The following is a 21,279-nucleotide window of genomic DNA, read 5'->3' as shown; positions in this document are numbered from 1 at the left end:
CCATAAGACTGATGAATAGTTAACCAAATAGCTACCTGGACTATTTGCATTTATCCTCTTTGCACTCTTGACTCATCACATACGCTGCTGTTACTGTTTATTATATATCCTGTTGCCTAGTCACTTTCTAGTCACAAAATTCTTAATTTAATAAAAACACTTGAATGTAGTTTATGAGGTGTGCCCATATAAAGCCATACCGTAAAGCCTACACACGTTTTCATGCCGTTTGTTGTTATTGTGGGAATGCTGTAATTAAAATTACGTAATTAAGTCAGCGAAATGAGAAGGAGTAGGCTACAGTGAGAAACCGACAGCAAGTGTATTTAATATCAAATGGACTTCTTGTAGACAATGACGGGGAGTGCAGCAAAGTAGTATAAACTATCTTAGCTAGCTTCTTTACATCGATTTAATGCAGTGAAAGACAGGAACAGCCAGATGGGATGATAGACAAACTTGTGAATGCCATAGGTCATCTAACTAGTTTTTCCTCGCTCTCCCTCGACACCGGCCCCTAACCACTACTACCCTACTGCAGCAAGCACAGAGTCGGACAGGGCACCGAGTCAAGCAGTCTGCATAGCAAGCGTCTCAAGTATAAACAAAGTTACAACAACAAAAAAATGTAGAATAATAATTCATATTTGAATAGTGAAATTACTTCAAATGCCCATCCCTAATTTAGTCAATGTGAGCTGGATCCACAAGTGCACCAATCATAGAACCAGCCACATGAGCAATGCAAAGCTCTTTGGACTATGTTAAAGTTAATCATCCTAGGACACCAACACACTTCGCTAATTCACACATGGGTTGCGTGAACGTACACAATGTATGAAATCACACATACATATGGTGGGTACACACACACACAAACACAACACCCAGTTGGTCTTTGAAGAGCACCTTACCTCAGAGTGTGCAGCACGCAAGACGAGGGCCTGCAGAAAGGAGAGAACGAGAGAAAAGGGATTCATTAAAGGATCCAACTCACAGCCACACAAATGCACCCCCCGCTACTCTCACCTACATTAACATGAGCTGCCCACCTCAGCGAGTGAGTGAGCTCTCAAAAACAAAGTGTTTAACAGTAGCCTAGTTTGAAAAGGCAAGCCCCAGGGTTGTCAAGGACGACAGAGCCAGAGAAGAAGAGAGATGAGAGACAAAGACAGAAAAGCAGGCTTAACAGCATCACATGAAGATATGATGCTAAGAGAGGAGCCCTGACCTCTGCTTGCTTAGACAACAACCTGAGTCAACATCTCCCTCTCTTGCTCCCTGGTGATTTTCGGATTGTTATGTAGTGGTGCAGTTTGTTCCAGGAGCAGGCTGTCCTGATCTATCCACACCCACAGAAGCTGTTTTTCAAATCGTTTTAACTGGCTTCCATGGCAAGACATGATAGGTTGAAGAAATATGGATAAATCCTATCCAGTCCTTGTCAACCATCAGTGATAATAAAGAATATTGGAAAGGTGTCCATTTCAGAGCTAGTTATGAGACAGCCAGGGTTATGGGGCTCTGGGGACTCTGTTAGAGGAAGGAAGGAGAGCGCTCACAGTTGGAGGCAAGGTATTGGTGGTGGAGGATTGGGGGGGGGGGGGGGGTCCTAAGTGCTATGGAAGGCAGTGGTTGTGCTGTAGCCTGCTACTAAACCTCATCTGCTCCAGCAAACACTACTACTTCATCAAAGCATCACGTCAAACGCACGTCACCCGCGATGGAGCGGAATCTGCCTGGGAGGAATAAATAATGCACTGCTATCTGCTGCTACCGCTATCAAAGATAAATAACACACAAGTACACAGCTTTACATATGTATTACACAGAAGTGATGACCATCATTACCGCTGGACCATAATTAGCTATACCCACATCCAACCAAGGCACACAAGATGACACGTCACACACACACACACACACACACACGTCACCCCCTTCAAAGCACTACAACCAACACTGTGATCAGCCACCAGCTTAATAAAGAGGATGAAGGATCATCTCAATGCTGATCAAATCAAAAATCACATTTCATTTGTCACATACATGTGTTTAGCAGATGTTATTGCGGATGTAGCGAAATGCTTGTGCTTCTAGTTCCGACAGTGTAGCAATATCTAACATGTAATATCTAACAATTTTACAACAAATACCCAATACATACACATTTAAGTAAAAGAAGAATATATACATATTTGGACGAGTAATGTCAGGGAGGCATAGACTAAGATACAGTAGATAGAACATATACATATATTAGATGAGTAATGCAAGATATATAAACATTATTTTAGTGACTCGTGATCCATTTATTAAAGTGGCCTGTGTTTAGGCTGCAACCTCTCTGTGCTAGTGATGGCTATTTAACAGTCTGCTAGCCATGAGATAGCTGTTTTTCAGTCTCTCGGTCCCAGGGAATTGATCAAGTAAAATATTGGGATATATAATTTGACAAAATATTGCATCGTTTTGACAATACCACAAAATTATTTTTGCACTAGTTGGCTGTACCTGTTATCTATGGCCATAATAGTTTGGATACTACAGACGTTTTCATGAGAAGACTGATTATCAGGGTGTCTCGTGGTCTGACAAACACAGCTCTAGCTCTGCCACCTTTCACCTCAGATGCGGTGGATTGGGACGCACGCATCAAATGCAAAAAAACTTCAAGCTTAAAAACAGACAGTTATTTATGTGGAATTTTTATTATGCTAATTAAATATCCACGTGGCCGCAGACATTTACTCAAGAGGGTTAATCAATGTTTAATTCAGGCTGTACCACAGGGGTGTCAAACTCATTCCATGGAGGGCCTAGTGTCTGCAGATTTTTGGTTTTCCCTTTCAATTAAGGCCTAGACAACAAGGTGAGGGGAGTTCTTTACCAATTAGTGACCTTAATTCATCAGTCAAGTACAAGAGAGGAGCGAAAATCCACAGACACTCGGCCCTCCGTGGAATGAGCGCTATAAGAAGAAAACGTGTAAAAAGTCAAGGGGTGTTTCTAAAGGCACTGTGTGTGATCAGGACTATTTTCTAAGTAACAGAACAATAAAACGGTATTCTCTTGAGATGAAAGTCTTATTTGCAGTTTTACTGCAAGATATGAATTACCACAATGTTTGTTCTTCAAATGATGGACTTTATTAAAAACAGAAAAATGAAGTAAAAAGCCCACATTATCTTAAAATAAATTCAAGATTTTGTTTTTCCAGCTTTCTGTTTTTGGTACAGATCTGGGGAAGGATACATTTTTTGGTACCCTTCCCCAGATCTGTGCCTCAATTTCTTTGACCTCATGGCTTGGTTTTTGCACTGTCAACTGTGGGACCTTATATAGACAGGTGTGTGTCTTACCAAATCATGGCCAATCAATTGAATTTACCACAGGTGGAAATCAAGTTGTATAAACATCTCAAGGATGATCAATGGAAACAGGATGCACCGGAGCTCAATTTAGAGTCTCATAGCAAAGGGCCTGAATACTTATGTAAATAAAGTATTTGTTTTATTTTTAATACATTTGCAAACATTTAAAAAAAAAAAAAAAAAATTATGTGGTTGTGTCACTTTATTTAATCAATTTTAAAATAAGGATGTAAAGTAACAAAATATGGAAGTTAAGGGGTACGAATACTTTCCGAATGCACTGTATGTACAAGTGTGTGTACGTGTGCATAGGGACTCTACGGTGCCATAGTCGTCATTATATCCGAAACACTATATTATAACAACGCTGGCAAGGGATATAGGAGATCGACTTTATTCAGTCAGTTTGACGCCTTTAAGGAACTAGGCACCACTTGCTGTTCAGTTGTCAATCAACACACAGTTGAAACACGCAAAAAAATATACAAATGTGTCGGAAAACAATAATTAGGCTATTGGATTTAGGCTCATCGTTGCCACTCAATACTTGGAACGTGCAAATTCACGAGCATCATGCTCGCTCTCCCTAAGTGTAAAGAAATTCAACTGCAACCAGAGCTCTGTATATAACGAGATGCTCATGTCTCCGCCCCAACAATGGGAGTTGTTGTCCCAAAGGCAGGCTTAGGTCCACAATAAGCCCATAGAAAATGCATTGGCCATATTTTGGACAGATTTTGGAGAGTGAAACCCCTCACTTCACCTCTTCCTCTCTGTGGCGTTTCCATGTTATCACTCACTTTGTGGCTGACCAGCAAAGACACTATCAATAGATCACTAGAAGATGCATATGGTTCATTCTAGCGGGAGAGGGATCGACGGACTAGCGAATTGAAACTTTTAAATGAAAAGTAGCCTAGTTAATATAAAGTGGAAAATGTAGCCGTCTGAAAATTAGTGTGTAAACGGCTGATTAGCCAACGCTAATGGAAAACACTGGCAATGCATATAGAATCGTGAGAAACGCAATACATTTCCTAATAATGTCGTATCGTGAGGTCCCTGGCGATTCCTAGTCCTATTGTTTACCCACTAAAGCCGCTGCAAATCTTATTCATGGCTTAATGATTATATCTGCCAATTAACGGTGCGACAGCAGAATCCCATTCAGCCCGGCTGGGGATGGTGTTGCTAATCCTATTGTCTGTCTTTTTCCTCTCCCTCGCTCCACTCTGCAGCCATACGGCACATACAGGGGGAGGTGGGTGGGGACACGGGCAGCAGGTATTAGAGATTAGTAATGACTCAGGAGCAGGATTCTACCTGAGGCCCTCAGGGTGAATTACAGAAGCCTAATAAATCAGACCACACCATAGGCCAGGGGGAAGCAGATTTAAGATTTAATGCTCTCCCCTAATGGTATGACAGCCCTCTACTACTTAGCTTGAATCGAATGGAAAACATGGGAGAGTGAGAAGTTAATGTTGGCTTAATTTGAATAACTAAGGCTAACCGTTATCTACGCCAGTGAGCAGCACTAGCATAGTCATGTACTGGCGACAGCAGATAAGGGGGGTGGGGGGCATTTGATTTTTTCCTCTGCCCTTTGCATTCATTTCAGAATCCAGAAGCGGAGGCGGACAGAAGGTTCATGAGGTGACATCTATGAGCTGACAGCCAGGCACTCTTCCTCTCATGCTAATGCAGGCACAGAAATCATTACGCTCAGCTCCAATGAAAACAGCCAATGAGAAAAGTTCAGGCACAATGAGGGAAAATCCATTTGCAGTCTGTAAACACACACACACACACACACACACAGAGCTGTAAATAAATATTGTGCATCGCTATCATTTTCTCCATGGCAATTTCTAACAGTGTGATGAAGGGCACTATAGATCAGAGTGAAGTTGCAGCCAGAGCTAATGTCAGAGAGAGAAGGGATACAACACCAAAGCCAATTTAACATGATAAAACTGGTTAAAGTCCGAGGACATCTATTCTCTGATCCAGCCCTCACCAAGCAGAGAAGCAGACATTCTGTCCCAGTTTGCCCCTCGCTGCCACATTCTCCATCTATCTCATACGTAACTGTAACTGGCTGCTAAGCCGTCCAGTAGACAGGCTAATGCCCCAGCTTGCTACTTGTGTGAACACACATGGTTTTCACAAGCACCTGTAGCCTCTCCTAACATCTTAGATTCCTAGCTCATTGCCTCAAGCATCTGTTCATACCAATGATGTATATAAACCATGGATTGCAGATGCTTTGTATTGGCCAATGAGAGGCTTTGAAGCCACCGGTCGGCCATATTGGCACTCCTCAGAAGAAGCAGTCCTCCATCGGAATTAATAGAATTCTACAGTATCTTAAATGTTTCAATGACAAAATTACATGTATTAAACTATTTTTTTATTGTAGTGGGCCCACTAACATTAGTACTTTCAGATAACTATGTTTTAATGACAATGTTATTTTAAATTTGTATTTTGTTTGTTTATCTCATAATATAAAAGTATGCATTAAGGTGTCTAATATAATTAAAGGGACAAAAACAAATGTAGACTAAACATTATTATTTATTTTTTTTACAATGGTGGGGGAGTGCCAAAATGGTGGCGCCGCGGCTTCAAAACATCACCCCGTCAATCATCTAGTATGTATGTGTGTGTGTGTGTATATGTATGTATATGTGTGTATATATATGTATGTATGTAATAATGTATATAAATCATTGGTTCATACAGACACAGAAAGCCAGCGTGAGGCAACGGCAGTAAACTGCTCTCAATCCTGAACCACAACACATCACACCTTATAAAGGACGGAGTGTAAGCCAATTTCCTTTCAGACATGAATAGAGTAGACATGGGAGGTGCTGAGGGAGAGAGATAGAGGATTGAGAGCAGGGGGTGTGGAGAGGCAAGGGGTGAAGGCTAAGCTGCTGGATGCTGGCGTTCTGTGGGCTACACTACTGGGTCTGTGTGAGCTGAATGGCACGCAGCAGGTAGTTCTGGCCCCCGTTCTCCACCCACTACCCCATCCCTCCACCACCAGGCAGGCAGGCAGAAAGGAGGCCACAAGGAGGGGGACGGGGAAGCAGATAAACCAGGGTTGCTGCATTCAGTGGGTAAGAAAAAGTATGAGTTGTTTTATAAACAGAGGTAGCCTACTACCGAAGCTTGCCCAATATGAAGGCACATTTATGTTTCATATCAAAACCTTTGCTCCCGTTTTTAGAGAGAGTCAGGGCCCTGAACCACGCAAGCAACCAGCCCACACAGACATAGCCAAATGCCCCACAAGGGCAACGGTCCTATCAATAAATCTGTAGGCTACTATAAATTGTGTGTAAGGTGAGACAAGAACATTTTCATTTCATGATAAAAACTACCTTGCCATAAAAAGCAGCATCCCATTTGCTGCCACAATCAGCTCATTTTCACAGAAACAATTGTCACACACAGTGTGCAAGTTGGTTCAGGTCTGAAAAGTCACATTCATCACACAAGATGGATTTCAAGCCAAATATGCGATAAGACCCAAAGTGGGTTTGCAGCTTTTGCCGTAATAACGGTGCGAGATCACCGGGGATGATTGCTGCAGCCTCAAAAAGCAGCAGGGCAAGAACATTTACTAGGATGTTTTGGTGACATCAACACTAAAACATGATGCCTTTGCTGGGCTTCTTCAGTTCATTGCCTCTACTTTAAGTACAACATCTAGAACAAATGTGTGAGACAAGATCTGTTTTTTCTGCTCCTACTACTGTATTATTTGATAATCTGCAAAGTTAATGCATAAGTCTCAAGTTTCTCTTGAGTTTTGATGTTAGTGCAGCAAGTTGTTATATTCAGACAATGAGGTCACAGAGGGGGAAGGACCAACCGAAGCTGAGAGACAAAGCACGAAAATGTGGGGTTCGAAATTGACACCCTTGATAAAGATGAGCAAAAATTACTGTATAAAATAAATAATTAAAATACAGAGATATACTGTATGATAATTTTGGGGGGAAATTAAATACATTTTTTACTAGGGAAAAACTTCAACAATACTTTTTTTCTCAAAAAGGTAGGAGTCGGGCCTCCCAGGTGGCGCAGTGGTCTAGGGCACTGCATCGCTAGCTGTGAACCAGAGACTCTGGGTTCGCGCCCAGGCACTGTCGCAGCCGGCCGCGACCGGGAGGTCCGTGGGGCGACGCACAATTGGCCTAGCGTTGTCCGGGTTAGGGAGGGTTTGGCTGGTAGGGATATCCTTGTCTCATCGCGCACCAGTGGCTGGCCGGGCACAGTGCACGCTAAGCAAGGTCGCAAGGTGCACAGTATTTCCTCCGACACATTGGTGCGGCTGGCTTCCGGGTTGGATGCGCGCTGTGCGGCTTGGTTGGGTTGTGTTTCGGAGGACGCATGGCTCTCGACCTTCGTCTCTCCCGAGCCCGTATGGGAGTTGTAGCGATGAGACAAGATAGTAATTACTAACAATTGGATACCACGAAATTTGGGAGAAAAGGGGGTCAAATTTATAAAAAATGTAAAAAAGGTAGGAGTCAAAAGTTAAGTCCAGACAAAGACTGAGATTGCAACTGTTAAGTCCATACAAAGACTGCCATTGCAAAATGTTGATTTTGTGGCCAATTCATTTATTTGTGGATTTGATGTGTGTTTGGGGTTATGGTCAGGTTTTCGGCAAAAATATCTTGGTTCTATGTGAAGTTCATGATGCCGTTGGACTTAAGGGCCCCAGGACATCGAAGATCCCAACAACAAGCCCGGTAACATCGAAGATCCACCTCCATATTTTACAGTAGGTATGGGGATATTTTCTGCTCATGCGTTCTCGTTTTGACGCAAGATTCACCAGTTTTGTGAATGGCCAAAGAGAGCAATTTAAGTCATCTGACTAAAGCAAAGGTTCCAATCCAAGTGCCAATGCTGTTTAGCAAACTCCAGGCATTCACATTTTTTGGGTAACATGAAAATAGAGCTATTTGCCCATGTACACTTCTGATGGGTTTGTTCACAAACTAGGTTGTTTTTCTATGTTTGACTTTCAACTGCTAGGGAATACAACGCTTCAACTAGTTGGACTCAATCGCACAGGTACAAACATGACAAGTCGCATAATCACAATAACATCCCACCCTTAACGGGGTGTCTCAACTGTGATATATATATATATTTTTTTTAAAGACCCAGGTCACAAAATATAAGTAAACAATATACCACAATACTTCATACTAGTAATACATTTATTGTTTTAGAAACATTACAAAGCATCAAATATTTTGAATGGGGAAAAAAAATCTGAGTCTGGTACATATATATATATATATTTTTTATCTACCTGCCCCTGTGGCTGGTGGACCAAAAAGTACATTTTATGCCCTGATTGTATAAAATAATATAATTTCCCCAAAAACATTAGCATACAATATAGCTCAGTATTTGAATTCTTTTATACAGTCCTTTTTGCTCATCTTTATCAAGGGTATCATTCATTTTGTACCCCACTGTAGGTACCATTGACTTGCATTGGTGACACAAATGCTAAAAAGTTAGCATTTGAAACACTGGTCAGGTAAACAAAACCAAAGCATGAGTTGCTGTCGTACCTTGTCCATAAACTGCTTACAGGGTAAGGAAACCACCCAAAATACAGAAATGTATTGAACTATCCCTTTTAACATGGGTGGGCGATTCTTTAAAAACATCAAGTAATAGCAGGAACAGCACCATCTAGTGCAGTGATTCTCAACTGGTGGGGAAGGTTTTGAGTGGGTCGCGGGTATCTGAGTAAAAATACTTCAGTCTGAATTTAAACAACTTAAAACAAGGTAGAAAGTGTGTAGAAATGATAGTGACCTTAAATGTTATCATTTTAATATGTTTTTCTTCAAATCAGTAATTTCAATGTAGAGCTAATAAGCAGCACTCTTTTTGTTGATTTTGTGCTCTCAAGCCAGTGAGTTTACTGACATTCATAATCAAGAATATGGGAAAAATGTCATTATTGACAATGAGAGAGGTGGGAATGTTGTTCCCTTGTCATATAATTGATACATTTACTATCAATATAGCATTAAAAATTGTTTTCCAGATTGTATCTCGCGATTCTTCGCGAGGTCAATATTGGTTCGCGATTGAGACATCCTGGTTCAATTTGGGTCCCGAGGCAAAACCAGTTGAGAACCACTGATCTAGTGGTCAGAACCTGGTCATATCAGGATGTAGGATGGGCCATGAGGATAATACAACCTTCAATCACTAACTTCTCTGATCAGGGAAAAAAAATACATCACCAAATTCAGAGAATACATCACATAGGATGAAGAAACACTCAAAGCCGCAGCTCCATACCACTTGTTAAACAGAGAACTGATCCTGTACCCTCGTGGTTTGGGTGGGAGGCTTTTAACCATTTCTTTGGATTCCTCATTCTTGAAAAAAAGTTTTGTCCAAATTGGATGTTAGGTACTATATTTATTGAATATTATATGAATCCGATAAAAAGCCAATTTGGGTGCAATCAATTAGCTTAATTTCTCTGAGATCAAATGACATTTTAACAAAATAATGTTGCAGGAATGCTAATCTTATGTTTCGAACTTCAGAAAAGGTTTTGGAACATTCTGAGATAGTGGGTGTCATGGCTTGCTGAAATGACAGAACGACCCTCAGCAGACTCTCTCTGTGTCGTATAGCTTAACTCTGCAGACTCTGTCCGCTTACAAAATGTCAACCACCCTCAAAGGGACACAGGAGACAGCAGCAGGAAGACAGCCCACAGTTGTCATGGAAACCACAGCCAAATACACACACTCAGAGCAAAGCACATTCACACCAAACAACACGACCAGAAGAATAAATACAAAGTGTCATCCGGAAATTATAACATGGTAAAAGTGCAAAGCCCAGTGTTTTCTGTCAGGGATGGGACCGGCAAACAGTGTAAGATTTATGATTTGTGCGAGATAAAGGGCTGACAATTCTATTAGATGTAACAAGGATTAATACATGTAGCCCATCTCCCAGGGGCTACTGGGGACACAGGGGCCATCTCAATAGTACTGTATGGGAGGGGAGTGCTGGGCTCTGTTGTGGTGAATTGAGTACAAGTGCTGTGTAAACTGCAACTCCCACAGTTCTCCTGGGCAGACTACTACTCCACAACAACCCACAAGGACTACTGAGATCTACTCTGCAGAGATCCACAGGTAAGGAGAGATGACGTTCAGTTAAAGAAACGATAGAACAAATAAATTCAGTGCTCATAGTTATTGGCTTTCTGATTCTACTTCTGCCCACACTTTATTCTACAGACTGTAGCTTCAAAAACAAACATTTCAACATGCTGTTGAAAAGGCATCTACAGAAGCTGGGTAGAATAGCTCCACACGCAGTAATTATTCATTTCTACAGCAACAGCACAAGATCTCTCCAAGTTGCAGGAGTTTATTTAGAGCAAACCAAAAGGTGGAAGAAAATATAGCACTTCACAGGCACGCAGGCTTTTCAAACTGATGATTACATATGGATTCATTGCTGTAAGGCTGAAATAGGGAATGATTGCGAGAGACATAAAGAAATCAGTGAGGTCATAGAAAAGGGACTTTACTTTCTGCAGTAAGAAAATATTGGTCTATTATCCATTCAAGCCAAACACGAGAGGTAGTGGAAAGACAGAGGGCAGACTACTGACAATGGACCAAATCAAAGCAGAACTAGACTGTTTGATGGAGCTTTACACGCAAACATAGCTTTCAATACAGGGCTGTGCGAATCAAACGTATGGCTAGTTTATTGAACACTCTTACCACTTGAACATCATGTTACAATGCATAATCAGTTTCCCCCCAGACACTCAGTGACAAGCTATTTACTCACTTGTATAATAAAAAAAGGATACATCTAGAAATGGATGAACGGCTGAAAGAACAAACAAACAACTTAAGAGGCAATAAGGAGACATTGGGCTGTGGGGCAGTGATGCAGCCAGGACCGGGGATCCAGCAGGAGGGTCCACAGCTGTGCCCCGCTGCTCCACAGGGATATCCACGGAAACCAACGGATTCAGGACTGATTTATGCCTCTATTAATGGGGGGAGGGGGGGGGTTCGCAAACTATCAAACACACACAGTGCAGCTTGATGGTGCTCAATTAGCTGCACATTATAAAACTGCTCCAGACGAACAATGCAATAAATACCAACGAGCCAACGCTAATGAGTCTCTGTTCTTCTGCTCTCCCGTTTCAGAGACAAATATGAACTGCTCCTCCTTGCTCCTGGTAAGAGGAAACAGAGAATGGAACGAGATGGGGAAGATGGCAGATGGGGGGGGAAAGGGGAGCGATAAAGGAAAGGGGTTCATGAGGAAACAGCCAGCAGAGGGATCAGATTTTTTTTTCTGCCGTAAAAAGAACGACGGAATTCAGTCCTTTCTTTTCCTTTCCATATATTTTTTTCTCAGACTATCCGCCAACGCACAAGCCTGTCTCTCGCTGTTATCGTTCACCCCCAGTGTACCCAGCCCCCCCTCCCCCTCCCATTGTTCCAGTCCTATCTGCCACAGGAAATTAAAGTTCTATGTTTGGGCCTCGCAGAAAGCAGGCCCCTACTGTGCTTCACGCTTCAGAGGGGTAAGCACGGCGTGACAATTTGTCACGCACACAAACACACATGCATGCACATAGTACACACAGCTAGTCTTGGTCTAATAACAAACAGTTCATTTCCGCCTACTGACGCACACACACACACACCTGAAACATTTAAGGGAATGGTAGAATGACAGTGCAGGGCCTGAACATCACAGAGACAATCAGGGGAGAATTAAGCCATTGTGTATTTTCAAGGAAAATTTATTTGAAGAGTTCTGAAGTGTAGAACTAGAAACTAAATGGGTAGGGTTGCATGTGAGAGTGCAGGAGGCAGTCTGGTATGGCCTTATAGCGTACCTTGGCAAACAAAGCCTAGCCAGGCAGAGGGAGAGATAACGGCAGGCAGAGCTGCAGACTCGCCACACAATGGGCCCTATCGCTAGCCCCGCTCCCTGCTTTCATGTCCTCATTAAGATAACGCCCCAGCAATTAAACTTTAAAGTATCATCCGAGGGCCTGCGAGAGAAAGGGGGGAGATAGAATGGAGGGTGAGAAATGTGGGAGAAAATTACTTTCAATTTGGGAAAGAATACAACATTTGGTTCGGTGAGGAAGTGGTGGAACATTTATGAAAGTTTGAGTTTTCCAAGTTTCGAGGGAGGTGAAAATGACTACATGAAGCAAGAGGAGAGTGTACCAATTGGAGGTGGTGGTTGCCGTCTGGGGGAAAAAATTTAAATGGACAAATTAGAGAAATACATTTCCCACAAGCCAAAGGGTCTCGGGTTCCAACTGGCATCTCATTATTTTGCTTTCCGGGCAGCAGGGACTCTATTAACACAACAGCTGGACTGAGACAGAGGGAGAGAGAGGGAGAAAACAGGAGGGACAGGAGGAGAGACGCAGAACTTTCCAGCGTGAGCAGAGGAGAGAGTTGAACTGACAAAAAAAAGGAAAGCTGTGTTGACTTGGGTTGAGTCATGGGGTTAAAAGTAGAGGAGGAAAGGGTGCACAACAACCTAAAAGCCCCCAGCGCTTTTCTGCCTTTCATAGTTTTATCCTCCTCAGTACTCGTGATACTGGTCCATTGACATGCCCCAACATCAAAAGCTGATCAGTTCCCTCCCCATCCCTATCTGGAGGAATATGATTGGCTATGGGCAGGAAGAGGAGCTCACAAAACACAGAAAGGTAGGGCTGAAATCAATCACACTCCCATCGCTACCCCAGTGTGTCTGTCTACAGCGTGAAGGTATTCAAACACCATCACAAATACGGATTCATAATACACAAGATGAACCAAGCAGACAATCATAAGACTGCGGGCCCTTGTTCTCCAGTGTGGTTAATCGGCTTATTAGCTCGAGCAGATGATCACAGAAGGCTGAGATGCACACACTGACATTCTGATTTAACTCCCAGACAACAAACACATAGCTACGACATACGATACAGTGAGGGCCCGGAGAAATGCATTGATGGTTTGCCTTTGAAATGAATCCTTTCAAATTGGAGAGGAGAGATAGTCTAGAGATATGTAGACTATTTGAATTCCATTTTCTTTCACACATGCATATATACACACATCCAGGCGTGAGAGTTTGAGCGCTGTGAAAGAAAGCAAGAGCTTTTCAAAACCACACAAAGACAGAGGCATCAGCGTGAAATCCACCCCATGAGATCTGAATTTTAATTTGTTGTGGAGGGGGGTGGGGTTATTCTCTTTAATAAGCAGTCAACAATAAAAACTGACAATGAATTTCCCAACTGTGCAGAGTAAGTAGAATGCTAAAGTCCTCAGGGAGGAGAAATGCAGAAGAGAAAACCCACACAGCTGAGCTTCTGCCAAGTACTCAAAATTCTGTGATTATCACAGCTGAGAGGGAGAGCGGGGAGAGATGGAGACAGGCATCAGAAGCGCCAGGCACAAACAAGTGACACACCCAGGCTACCTAGGAACTTCTCCAGAAGGCCGGAGGAGCCCAACTGAGCCTCATATACCTCTCTACGTAGTTCTAAGTACATTTGTGCGGCTGAATGTTTGGAACACAACACAAACGGACCTCCGCCGGCTCCGTTTGCATAGACTGTGTAAAGCCCTTAAGACTACCACACACTCACACAGAGAAACCCAAATATTTATCCGCATTCTTCCACATCTTTATCTGGACGGGCCAGCTGCTGGGATCCATTGAGCGGTAATCAGGGCTTTGGCTCGCGACATGCTCACACAGGAAGTGCACCTCATCTGCCCTGTTTTTTTCCACTTGGCCTCAGAGCCACCAGGCATCTCCACAGCAGATGGGGGAAATAAATCAGAACAAACCAGAGCAGGTAAACAACTTGTGCCCAAACACATGACATGGGAGCCACTGACGGCTAACGACAGTCTCACAAGGATGAGAATGGAGTGTGTGTGACATGCTGCAAAGAGAGGCAGCCAAATGGCTTTCAGGAGACCAAGCCAAGAAAGTTTGTGTGCGTGTCCTGCCTCTCCTTTCATTCCAAGCCTCTCTGAGGCGGTGCTTCAGAAGCGAGGGGGCTTTGATCACAGCGCCTTACAGATGGTTCTAATTTAATAATTAACTGATTAGACAAGTATGAATCATTCATTATTAGCTGTGTTAGCGTCGCCATGCAAACGTATCCTAAAACCAGGGGGTGGGCTGGCATGAATCACAGCGAGATGTGTTTACGACGGCCATCCGAGGCGACAATCTATACCTTTACCTGCCGCGGCCAGAATAACTCTCAGCCAGGAGGACACGATGCAAAACTCCCTTGTCTGCTTATTCCCCTCATTGATTCCTCCATCCCCCCCATTTCCTCTGCCTACTTCCCTACACCTCTACTGCGCACATCCCTCCATTTCTGTCATCTTCTCTACGGATCTCCCTCCCTCCCGTCCTCCCGCCGGGTTGCAGAGGAGCAGTCAGTGAGTGATCAGGGCCTGGCCAGAGCAGTGTGGCCAAGCTAGAGCCCTCCAGAGATGGGCGGTTTGGAGGAGGCTCCTCAGGATTGGAGAGCACTCGACTGCAGCAGCGAGGGGCGAAGCGTGGCAGACAGCTGCTACTGCCACGCCAAATCCCCACCAAAGCACTGTGCATAGAGAGAGGGAAAGAGGGAGGAGAGGGAGAGGGAGACTGACAAGGGATGAGAGTGGGTGGATAGAGATTAGGGAGAAAAGGAGCGGAAAATTAAAAACCAAGAAAGAGAAAAAAAAAAGAAGCTCAATAAGAAAGGCAGAGATGACAGAACTGGAAGAGGAGGAGAAAGGGGTGCAGTGGAGTGAAAGTGGAGGTGCTGGGAGGGGTGATGAGGTTGGTGCAGCGAGGAGACATTTCTTGGCTGATCTGTGACTTTCCCCTCACTCAGTGAACAGAGTCTAAATTCATTAGCAAGACAGAGGGAGATTTGAGAGCCTTTCCCATAGACCCCCTTCACACAGAGTGGGAGCAGGATGAGGGGGAGGTCAAAGCTAGCAAGAGCACCAAACAATGCATGATGGATAGCTGAGGGCCAAGGGAGGGTCCACAAATGAGCAGGAAATAAAATCAAAGAGTTGGGACCATATACTCGACGAAGGCAGGCAGAATACTGTGAAAACCTTGTTCTGCCCCTTCTGCTTATGTTCTTTGATCTTGAACATTGAAGTAGAGGTCACATGGATATAAAGAGAGAGATTGACAGGTCACATGGATATAAAGAGAGAGATTGACTATGACGGAGAGTTCTCAATTGAAAACCTAGAACGCACTCATTCAGTGTGATGATGCATGAGATCATGAGGAAGGAAGCCTGAATCCAAGCAGTGGTGACAGTGGTGATGGAGCCGCACATCTGTAGTCATGGTGATTGGCGACAAAGTAGGCTCCAGCATTTATACATCTGATGCATAACCATATATGAACTGTAACCTAGGTTCTTCACGCCCTTGCCCTGATGGTGGTGTGTCAGCCAGGGGGAGTGTCTCTGGGTTGGAGCTGGAAAGGCTCTTTAGGGTTCTCAGAACGAGTCCACACAATCTGTTGTCATCTCCACACAAAGCAGAGGCATTCAGAATCCTCACTCCCTATGCCAAGCAGCCCAACAGCTGGCATGGCTGAGAGCCAGCCGTTTTTCCTCCAATCTCCGGGTGGGAACCTCCACTACCGAGGAACAGAGATGAGCTGCACCATGGAGCAGGGCCAGGCAGAGGAAAGAGAGCACAGCGTGTCACGGATCCCAACTGGCTGGAAGACGACATGCTTCTGACCACAAACAGACAAACTGTGACTGGCCGGTTTCTAGTAAAACGCTTTAATGGATGTGGTGGGGAGAATAACTTTAAAAATAAATAATATTAATAATAATAATAATAATAATAATATTAATAATAATAATAATAATAATAATATTAATAATAATAATAATAATAGACCAGCAACAATTTATGTTCCTGACAACAAGGACACAACAAAAGACGAACGACTTAGTCAGACTTCACCGTGACCAGGCTTTGCATGGTGTGAGAGATTCTTCACTGCAAGAGCTCTCTGGCGGCGGTCTCCAGGCAACCAACTGCCCACATCCCATCTCACCCCCCCTCTCTCTGACAGTGTTCACTGGTTGCCGTGCTGGTTATGAAACGGTGTCAGCGTGCTCAAACATGCCGGCAGTGGAATTCAACAAGCCAGCCTCCTATGCTCCGCCTGTACCCAAGCGGGGGCCTGTCGCCATGGCGACGAAGGGGTCAGAGCCAGGTCAGCAGATTAAAAAACACCAAACCCCCACCACTTAGCTAACTGGATCACAACTTCCTTCCTAGTTTCCTCCTACAGTAGGAAACCAAAACTGGGTTGATTTGAAGAAAACCCACCTTGGTTGTAGTAAGTCGCTGTAGTAGTGAGCCGCTGCTACGTGACTATATAATGCGAGTGCTTCTACTCCGTTCCCAGAGATTCCACTGGGAGATGATTTTAGACACCAGTCGTTTTGTTGTCCGCTGCCTGCTTCCCCCTTACGGTCTGAACAGCATCCCTGTCGAAGTCTGGTCAGGTCATTAATCTGCACCAAGCCTCAGACCGACAACACATAAAAGTGGGTCGTTCCACCTCAAGAAGCACAAGACAGACAATCGACACCCACCACCTCAGATTATTCTGAAATTGTTTCTGTTAGAACCAAATAAAACAAGCATTTCTGCAACATTTTTTTTGTTGAAACACAATTTAATATCATAAATAAAAGCTAATTGATTGCACCCAAATTGGCCATTTTAATATCTAGGATTCATATAATATTCAATAAATATAGTAACTAACAATCGATTAGGAACAAACTGGTTTCTACCAATGAGTTAGATATGAGGAATCCAAAGAAAGTCAAAAGCCACCTACGGACCCCCCACACCATCAACAAGTATACAGTATCAGTTCTCTGTCTTACAAGTAGTATGAAGCTGCAGCTCAAATGATTGTCATCTTCATCCTATGTAATGTGTCCCCAATGAATTTCATGATGGTTTTTTTCCCTGTTCAGAAACATTAGTCAAGGAAATTGTTAGGTTTCTGTCCCATCCTACATCCTGATATTACCAAGTTCTGACCACAAGACGGTGCTGTTCCATTTTTCGAATGGAATCCCCCCTCGCAATGTTAAAGGGATAGTTTACCCAAATGACAAAATGTGTTCCCTTCCCCTTTTATCAGTCTATGGACAAGGGATGACAGCAATCCATGAGTATGTTTACATGCTCACTAATAATTCGATATTAAACCGATTATGTCAGAGTATGCCATTAGTCAAGTAAACATCTTACTTATATTATGACCTCATGCCGACGTAAGTATATGCCCGATTAAAATAACTTGGTTTTCTGAGCAATCTTTCGAATTATTAGGACATGTAAAACATAATTTTTTAAAATCGGCGTTCCAGCTGTATATTTTATCTGCACATGTGCCAGCACCAGTAGCGCAAGCCGCTTCCTTAAGAGCGAGTGAAGTGAGTGTGGAAAACCTGAAATGCATCTTAGAAATACATTTCACATACAAGTCCGACCTCAGACTCAAATAGTTTTCGCAAAAATAACATGGTCACCGTGTTAAAACATATTTTGATTGGCGATTTCCTTCATCTATCAAAAGTCCCATCAGGTAACCGTGCTCCATGCTTTGATTTTGTTGTCCACTGTTTGAAATGATAACTTTTTAGCAGTTAGCAGCTCTCATTTACAAAGGTGCAGTCACACTGCATCTTAGCCTAGGGCTAAAATTATCCGGACTCCTGGGCTACAGGAGATTTTCGCCCGGGGCTAAGCAAGAGTTTAACACGTGGGTTCTGCGCGTTGTTTTGATAAGTAAATTCATACTATTGAATCCTTTCATCTGAGGACAAAAAACATCCATGCAATAACATTGGTTATCATGCCTAACAAAAATGGTGACTATGAAGGCTGGCAAATGTCTTCTCACTTAGCCAACTAAAGCAACAAACTCTAATGCTGGAACGGCAGCAAATGCTCAATTTTTCTCCGCTTTCATCGCTTTTTGACAGACATTTAATTGCATAAAACCATTATAATAATATTGTCACATGATTTCACCTGGATCAGAAAAGTTGAGGTCTCATTCATTCACAGCATTCTCTGTACAGGGTTGAGATCGAATTTCAAAAGTGGAACATTGTTTCCGATATTGGACAGGCAAGACAGCAAGGTTTATACAAACCATCACTGTTGGAAATTAAATGCTAGGCCAGAAGCAAGAGGACAGAATGTGTTAATAAATGTATTGTTTATAACATTGGTCGCGTGTCAGAGATAGAATGTTTGTCGCGTGTCACATTTGTCTGTTAACCCAGGGCTTTGTTACACAAGTGCTAAAGCTTAGCCCCGGGTTAACAAATGCTTTTGTAAACACAGGCAAAACTAGCTCAGGGCTGTCTAGCCTGGGGCTAAGATAGCTCGGGATTAAGAACAATGCAGTGTGAAAAGGCGTCATAAGTATTCACACCCCAATGCTATGACACTACAAATTGACATCAGGTGCATCCAATTTCCTTGGATCATCCTTGAGACGTCACTACAACTTGATTCGAGTCCACCTGTGGACAATTCAATTGTTTGGACGTGATTTAGAAAGCAACATCTGTCTATATAAAGTCCCACAGTTGACAGTGCATGTCAGAGCAGAAACTACCATGAAGTCCAAGTAACTGTCGGTAGATCTTCGAGACAGGATTATGATGAGGCATATATCTGGGGAAGGGTATACAACTATTTGTAGAGTGTTGAAAGTTTCCAAGAGCACAGTGGTCTCCATCAATGGGAAATGAAAAACTCCAGGGCTTGACATTAACTTTTTTAGCCACATTTTCTTACTTGTCTGAAAGCTCAAGTCACTTTTCCACAAAAAAGAAGAACATAGTACCATGGGCAGTGGTGTGAAGTACTTAATTAAATTATTTTTAAAGTACTACTTCACTCGTTTTTTGGGATATATATATATATATATATATATATATATATATATATAAAATTGTTTTACTTTTACGTGATATCCAATTGGTAGTTACAGTCTTCACCACATCGCAGCAACTATCGTAAGGACTCGGGAGAGGCAAAAGTCGAGACCCATGCATTCTCCGAAACACGGCCCTGCCACACTGTTTGCTTAACCCAGAAGCCAGCTGCACCGATGTATCAGAGGAAGGAAACAGCACAACTGGCAACTGGAGTCAGCTTGCAAGCGCCTGGCCCTTCACAAGTCACTAGAGCACGGTGGGACAAGGACATCCTGGCAGGCCAAACCCTCCCCTAACCCGGACGACGCTGGGACATGGGCCTGGGTGTCCCGGTCACAGCCAGCTGGGATCAAACCTGGGTCTGTTATGACGCCTCAAACACTGCGATGCTGCGCCACTTGGGAGGCCCTTACTAGTTATATTTGACAAATTATTATTTTTTTTTTCACCTTTATTTAACAGGTATGCCAGTTGAGCACAAGTTTTCATTTACAACTGCGACCTAGCCAAGATAAAGCAAAGCAGTGCGACAAAAACAACACCGAGTTACACATGGGATAAACAAATGTACAGTCAATAACACAATAGAAAATCTGTATATAGTGTGTGCAAATGAAGTAAAGTGGTAAGGCAATAAATAGGCCATAGTGGCGACGTAATTTCAATTTAGCAATTAACACTGGTGTTATAGATGTGCAATTAGAAATACTGGTGTGCAAAAGAGAAAAACAAAAACAAATATGGGATGAGGTAGGTAGATGGATGGGCTATTTACAAATGGGCTGTGTACAGCTGCAGCGATCAGTAAGCTGCTCTGACAGGTGAAGCTTAAAGTTAGTGAGGGAGATATGTCTCCAACTTCAGTGATTTTTGTAATTTGTTCCAGTCATTTACAGCAGAGTACTGGAAGGAAAGGAGGCCAAAGGAGGTGTTGGCTTTGGGGATGACCAGTGAAATATACCTGCTGGAGCGCGTGCTACGGGTGGGTGTTGCTATGGTGACCAGTGAGCTGAGATAAGGCGGAGCTTTACCTAGCAAAGACTTATAGATGACCCGGAGCCAGTGGGTTTGGCAATGAATACGTAGCGAGGGTCAGCCAACGGGAGCATACAGGTCCCAGTGGTGGGTAGTATATGGGGCTTTGGTGACAAAACAGATGGCACTGGGATAGCAAATTGGATGTAGTCTGAGTAGTGTTGGAGGCTGTTCTGTAAATGACATCGCCGAAGTCAAGGATCGGTAGGATAGTCAGTTTTACGAGGGTATGTTTGGCAGCATGAGTGAAGGAGGCTTTGTTGCAAAATAGGAAGCCAAGTCTAGATTTAATTTTGGATTGGAGATGCTTAATATGAGTCTGGAAGGAGAGTTTACAGTCACTACATTCCTAAATAAAGTAATGTACTTTTTACTCCATACATTTTCCCTGACACCCAAAAGTACACGTTACATTATGTAAGCTTAGCAGGACCGGAGAAATGTCCCAATTCACGCACTTATCAAGAGAACATCCCTGGGCATCCCTACTGTGGGAAATTTCGTAAGTTGAGTTGACTAAACTGCTTGGAGTAACCCTGGATTGTAAAATGTCATGGTCAAAACATATTGATACAACAGTAGCTAAGATGGGGAGAAGTCTGTCCATAATAAAGAGCCGTCCTGCCTTAACACCACTATCAACAAGTTTGGTCCTAGACGCTCTAGTTTTGTCGCACCTGGACCATTGTTCAGTTGGGTGGTCAGGTGTTACAGACACGGACTTGTGAGACCATTGTCTCAGAACAGGGCAGCACGGCTGGC

At 43.2% G+C, this 21,279-nt stretch overlaps 1 protein-coding gene across 4 annotated transcripts in view; it reads right to left on the bottom strand.

Annotated features, from left to right (window-relative positions):
- Positions 1-21,279, bottom strand: part of LOC110528470 (bifunctional heparan sulfate N-deacetylase/N-sulfotransferase 2) — a 174,852-nt gene that overhangs the window by 112,433 nt on the left and 41,140 nt on the right. For 2 of the 4 annotated variants that reach the window (XM_036984309.2, XM_036984301.2), the window contains exon 2: positions 915-944. The exons of the other annotated variants lie outside the window; for them this stretch is intronic. The gene's annotated coding sequence lies outside the window, so the exon portion shown is untranslated. The remainder of the gene's footprint in view (positions 1-914; positions 945-21,279) is intronic. 4 annotated transcript variants of the gene reach the window in all.

The sequence above is a fragment of the Oncorhynchus mykiss genome, chromosome 1, assembly GCF_057628025.1.
Source record: "Oncorhynchus mykiss isolate SJ-2025 chromosome 1, ASM5762802v1, whole genome shotgun sequence".
Classification (NCBI taxonomy): Eukaryota; Metazoa; Chordata; class Actinopteri; order Salmoniformes; family Salmonidae; genus Oncorhynchus; species Oncorhynchus mykiss.
This window is presented reverse-complemented; position numbering and strand designations above follow the sequence as displayed.